The 5,934-nt window shown below is 38.4% G+C and overlaps 1 protein-coding gene across 1 annotated transcript in view; it reads right to left on the bottom strand.

The window, feature by feature from the left end:
- The window catches only part of PLEKHG1 (pleckstrin homology domain containing, family G (with RhoGef domain) member 1), a 45,005-nt gene extending 42,683 nt beyond the window's left edge, over window positions 1-2,322 (bottom strand). The window contains exon 1 of the mRNA XM_008566484.1: window positions 2,251-2,322. The gene's annotated coding sequence lies outside the window, so the exon portion shown is untranslated. The remainder of the gene's footprint in view (window positions 1-2,250) is intronic.
- Window positions 2,323-5,934: the final 3,612 nt, after the last annotated feature.

Here is a 5,934-nt window from a genome sequence, read left to right as displayed (position 1 = left end):
GAGGATAATTTCAATAAGTGGGCAGAGTGTGTGTGCATGTATGAGTGCATGTGTTCACATGCATGTGTGCACATGTGCTTGTTGGCTCTGAAAGGAGAAAGGCACCAACGGGGAGGGGCCGTGCCACGAGGCACAGGCAGGGCTAAGGGGAGGTTGGGGCTCTGAAAACAAATTGTCTTTCTTGTACATGTTGCCCAGGTCATCCCCATGACAGTCAAGATGGGGGACGGATGGGAGACTGGAGGTGGAGGCAGGAAACAAGTCATTCCAGGTGTTTCCAGGGTCCTAAGAGCAGACCAGTGTACACTGGGAGAAGACTTGGCCTGCCCGGCAGGAATGTTTATTTCTGTCTCTCAAGAGAACTTCTAGTCCTGATTCCCCTTCTATGACATCAGGTAAAAAGCAACTGTATTCTCCTTTTATGATAAGGAATTCTGTAACCGAAACACACCACAGAAGCAAGGTCAAAGATGAGTCTGTGTAAGCCCCAGTGATTCAGATAAAAGCACAAGTCAACCGCCAGCTTCATCTCTTTCATTAGTGGCCTCTCAATTAAAGCAATTTTCCCTTCCTCCCCAGAGATGAGCAGCTGGTGCTCTGCAGAAAACGTAACATCTAAATTTCAGGGTGCCGAGGGGAAAGAAGGCTGCGCCAGCACCAAAGGCTCGCTCCCAGTCCCGGCTCCCACGTGAAAGTGCGGAGGCTGCACTCGGCCTTCTAATTAGACTTGGCAAAATTACAATGAAAAATAAGATTTGGGAGTTGGCAATGCGGCACATAAACAAACTTCTATGTGAATAATTAAGCCAGAGCTAAGCATATGCTGGAACGTCTTTAATCAATTTGGGATTACAGTTAGCAGTAAAAGCCCAAACGTTTCCGAAAGCACCACATGGCTTACGTGCTGTGGTTATTTTAACATATCTTCTTTGATACACTCGGCATATAACTGTGCCCATTGCTCCCGCTTTCATTTGTCTTCTCTTTTTAAAATTCTCACTTTTGGGGAGAATCAATGACGACACAGGCAACTTGTAAAAAGAATTGTGTGTGTAAGCATGTGTGCACAAACATTTTACGTGTGAGCACACAATGTCAGTAGAGTTTTGGATACAAGTCCATCGATTCCCTTTAGGGAACTTTGCTTCAATAAAACCCAGGGTGTTATGTTTGCACTCAAAGCCAACTGGAAAAAAGAATTGTGTGTGTAAGCATGTGTGCACAAACATTTTACGTGTGAGCACACAATGTCACTAGAGTTTTGGATACAAGTCCATCGATTCCCTTTAGGGAACTTTGCTTCAATAAAACCCAGGGTGTTATGTTTGCACTCAAAGCCAACTGGATGCATTGCAGCCATCAGAAATGACCCTGTGCAACAAGTATGGAATCAGGTCAGGCTGGGGCGACACCTCCCAACTCACAATTGGACTCCAGGGCTCTAAAGGAGGCACTAATTCTCAGTTGGTCCTAAAGCCCCATTATGAACTTTGCTTAAACCTTGGTACATTTCAAACGATAACTGCAGAAACCACATGAAGCTTTGCTGCAAAACTATTTCTGCTAGAGTTTTTCCAAACAAAAGCTCTTAAATTATTAAGAGAAACTTAAAATAAGACAGGATTCTATACATACTTGGTAGCATGTTGAGCAAGTAATTCAGTAAAAGCTTGCAGGGTATGTTTTGAACTTTATCTTTTATCTGAGTTCAGAGTATGAACTTGCTGTCATTTTAGCTTTAAAAGTCAAATCCTTCTCGTATTTTTCTAAACCATCAAATGCAGCTTAAGAAAAATGCAGAAAAGTGAGAGTACATTTTTAAGATGTAGGAAATTAATTCTGCTTCTTTTTATCTCCCAAAAGATAATTATAGAGGCCAGGCTAGTGCCACATATATTATATATAAAATATTTAGATTCTAACATTTTTATAACTGGTTTAATGGTATTTTATACGTATTTATTTTTCTAATACTCTTCTAATCTGGATTCTCCTCTCCCAAACTTAAAGTTTTTCCTAGGAAAGAGTGAATAACATTACTCAGTTACTATACAAGTTCTAGGACAGCTACTAAGTTAGCATCTCCCTCTCCCCAGTAACAATATTTTTTCTTATTACCAAAAACAAACAAGTGAGAGTGATTAGTGGCTAACTTCATCCAATATGGAACAAACCAGTCGTTTTAATTTTAAAATGAAAACAGTCCATACTCTGTATCTGGGCTGGCCCAGAGAAATGAACCCTGCTTACCTTGGACACAAAACATTCTGCTATGGCCACAGGATCATTTTCACAGTTTTCCAACTCTTGCAGAAGTTCACTAATAAAAAAAATAACAGCCAGGAAATATTAGATTAGTCATCTAGTTGAGGACATTTTATACTCGCATAGCTTAGAATTTTAACCATTTCTATAGCATTTACAAGGAATTATATAATTGGGTAACTGAGGATCTACTGTCATTGTACCCAAGGCTTAGATAAAGAACTTGCCCAGGGTCACAGGGTAGCAGAGAATTAAACACAGGTCCAATCTGTAACTCTCTCACCTAAGTTCGGCCTAACATTTAAGTTTTCCAGATGTTTGTCATCATTGCATGAATGTTCACACAAACTCATTCATTCTTCAGATAGCTGCCTACGTATCAAGTGCAAGGCACAAAGGACACATCAGTGAGCAAAATAAGACATGATCACTGGTCTCATGGAGTTCCCAATCCATTGGAAGAGTCAGACGTTCGATAAAAAAATCACACTAGCAAATATAAAGTTATAAGCAGATACAGTGCTTTAAAGGAAAGACATGCAAAGGGAGGAAGTATCTTTCCTAAAATGTAAATATACATTCTTTTTAATGACAGTATCGTTATTTTAAGTAACTACATAATATTTCATTGTGTGGATGTACCAAAATTAATTTAACTAATCTTCAACTGTTGGATAAAATTCTGTAGGTGGAATTGCTGGGTCAAAGGACATTTGCACTGTAAATGTTAACACATTTCCAAATTGCACTCCATATAAGTTGTATTAACATAAGTTTTAATATGTTAAGTGTTTGTTTTAATTAGCTCTATATTCATATTTAACAAAAATTAAATAGTTCTACAGGAGTTATGATAAAAACAAGCAATTCCTTGCTTTCTGCTTCTCATTCTTGACTGCCACTGCCCAGAGCATTTTCAACTCTTTAGATATTCCTGCTGTAAGTAGGTCCATATTTCTAAGTATGCTGATAATGCAGTTTCAGTATTTTTCAGTTTTAGATATTATTTAACTCTTAATTTCCCCAAACTTCCCTTCTGCCATCTTCTCAACTAGCTCAATTATGCAATGTGCTTGGATTAAATGTGAGAATTTACATCTTTAAGACTATGTAAATATCATTCTCAGTTGAGCCTGGGAGTATACCATGATTTCGTTTCCTTTCTTGTGGAATGATGTTTTCCCTGGAGTTAAAACTGAATCTCTCTCTTTTTCTTTTGCTTTGTTTTCAAAGTACACGTCACTAATATATTCTCAAACTGTGTGCCAGAAGTATAAGTCTCATCTGTGTTCAAACATTAGATAATCTACTGGCTTCATTTCTTTTTGGGGACCCTCTGTCCTTCTGCTCCCCCCTGGACAGGCTGCTCTCCAGGCTGCTGAGTTCTCTCTTCAACGCCATCCCGATGATGGCCTGGCCTACTCCTGTGCTGGATGCCTCATTTCTTAGATACCATTTCTAACATATTCCCTCCTTTGGGAGATTACAACATCCAGTAGCTTCCTGAGTACGGGTAACAGGAGGTAAATTTTCTGAGACTCTTCCTGTTTCAAAATGTTCTCCCTGCACACTTGGCTGATAATGTCAGTGGACACAGAATTCTTGGTTGGAAGTCATTTCCTCTGAGTATTCAGGGAGCTATGTGTTGTCATATTAATTCCAATGCAGTTATGGAGAGTTCTGTCATTCTGATTCCTGGTCCGGGTTCTATGTGACTTGTTTCTTTTTTTTTTTTTTTTTAATTCCAGAAGGTTTTGGAGTTTTCCCTTTGTTAACATAATTCTTAACTTGGTGTTATAGGCTTTGGGGTGGGTCTTTTTTCATGCACTAAGCCCATCTGGAATTTTGGAAATGATCCTGAGCAGCCGTTCTCCAAGGGTGGTCCGATGACCCCTGGGGTTCCTGAGACCCCTTCAGGAGGTCTATAAGGTCACTATTTCATCAAAGTACTAGGACACGACAGCATTTTCCACTTTCATTCTTTCCTTTCCCAGAGGCTATGTGATGTATGATATCACTACAGATGGAAAATAGAAGCAGATAGGAGGATCCCTCTGTCTTCTAGCAAGTCATGTGGTACTCCTTACTGCAAGGCAGCAGTTCTCACGCTTTTTGGTGTCAGCAGTTCTCACCTATATATACTCTTAAAAATCCTTTATGGGGATTGTATCTATCAATATTCACTCTATTAGAAATTATAACTTAATTTAAAAATTATTAATTCGTTTCATAATAAATCCAATACATGTTAATGTAAGTAACTTCTTGTGAAAAGTAGATTTTGTGAAATTATAACTTAATTTAAAAATTATTAATTCGTTTCATAATAAATCCAATACATGTTAATATAAGTAACTTCTTGTGAAAAGTAGATTTTGTAGGGCCGGCCCAGTGGCGCACTGGAGAGTGCGCCGCTTGGTAGCGCGGCGGCGCTCCCACCGAGGGTTCGGATCCCATGTGGAGACTGGTTCCCGCTCACTGGCTGAGCGTGGTGCGGGCGCAACACCGAGGGTTGCGATCCCACTGCCGGTCCCCCATACGGGCGCGACACCGAGGGTTGTGATCCCGTTACCGGTCAGTAAAAAAAGACAAAAAGGAAAAAAAAAGAAAAAAAGAAAATTATTTTTATCCATTTATCCTAAATACCCAAATCACTTAAAATTCTTTGTAATATGTCCTTCCAACATTTTAAAAGTTCTTTTGATAGTTCTTTTGTTGAAAACTATCGAGGGTTTTCACATTTTTAGCTATTAAAAACATGTTGACCTCACTCACCCCAAGGAAATAAAGCAGTCTCTCAGTGGTGGAAAGTTACAAGCTATAAGAATAAAAGCTAAAAAGCTCAATAGTCATGTAGCCTTATGCAACAAAAGGCAGAAAGAATTCTGAGGAATTTTTTTTCCTACCTAAAACAACTTCAAACCCAAAATCTGAAGTCTCACCAAACCCAACTGAATATGAGAAAAATTACTTTAGAAAATTAGCAGGTAAATAAAATGCAATAATACACTTAATTAGGTAATGGTACTGCTAAAAGACCAAAAAAATGAATTCTTAAAATTTGTTAACACTTCTAACTATCTGCTCTGTAAAGCCATATAAGTGGGCATAACACATGAAAATAGGGGTAACTAGAACAAAAAGGGTAACTGTTGCTTTATAAAAAATAATCAGAGGCATTTAAGTATTACATTTCATATAGAAATGGCTCTCTATTCATAAATTCTCAGGAATAAAGTACAATGTGAGGTACGTATGCACAAAGATGTCATACAATTTCTCTAGTGAAATAAACTTTTTGAAAGTTGGTAATGTCAGTCTAACATGTTGTTCCAGGAGGTCTTAATTAAATGTATCGTTAGTAGTTCTACAATGATGTCATGCGCGCGCATGCGCACACACACACACACACACAGAGTTATGCAATATTCTGAAAGCAGAAGAACCCTATTTTGAGATTTAAAAGGGGAGAGGTTTAGCTTACAGTTCAGGGTATACTCAGTCTCTCAATTAAATGAAAGAAGACACACACAAGATTTTCTTTGAGCCTATACAGTGATACTAAGTTGATTAGAGGGAATTTGTACCTTCTTAGATTAATTCCAGCAATTGTTTAAAATTAAATTTCCTCTCTGATCATAAAGTATTAGACAATTTTCTTTGGTATGG

This window comes from Galeopterus variegatus, unplaced genomic scaffold, assembly GCF_000696425.1.
Source record: "Galeopterus variegatus unplaced genomic scaffold, G_variegatus-3.0.2 Scaffold245, whole genome shotgun sequence".
Taxonomy (NCBI): domain Eukaryota; kingdom Metazoa; phylum Chordata; class Mammalia; order Dermoptera; family Cynocephalidae; genus Galeopterus; species Galeopterus variegatus.
Note: the sequence above shows the minus strand (reverse complement) of the source record. Positions and strands in the feature narration are given on the sequence as shown.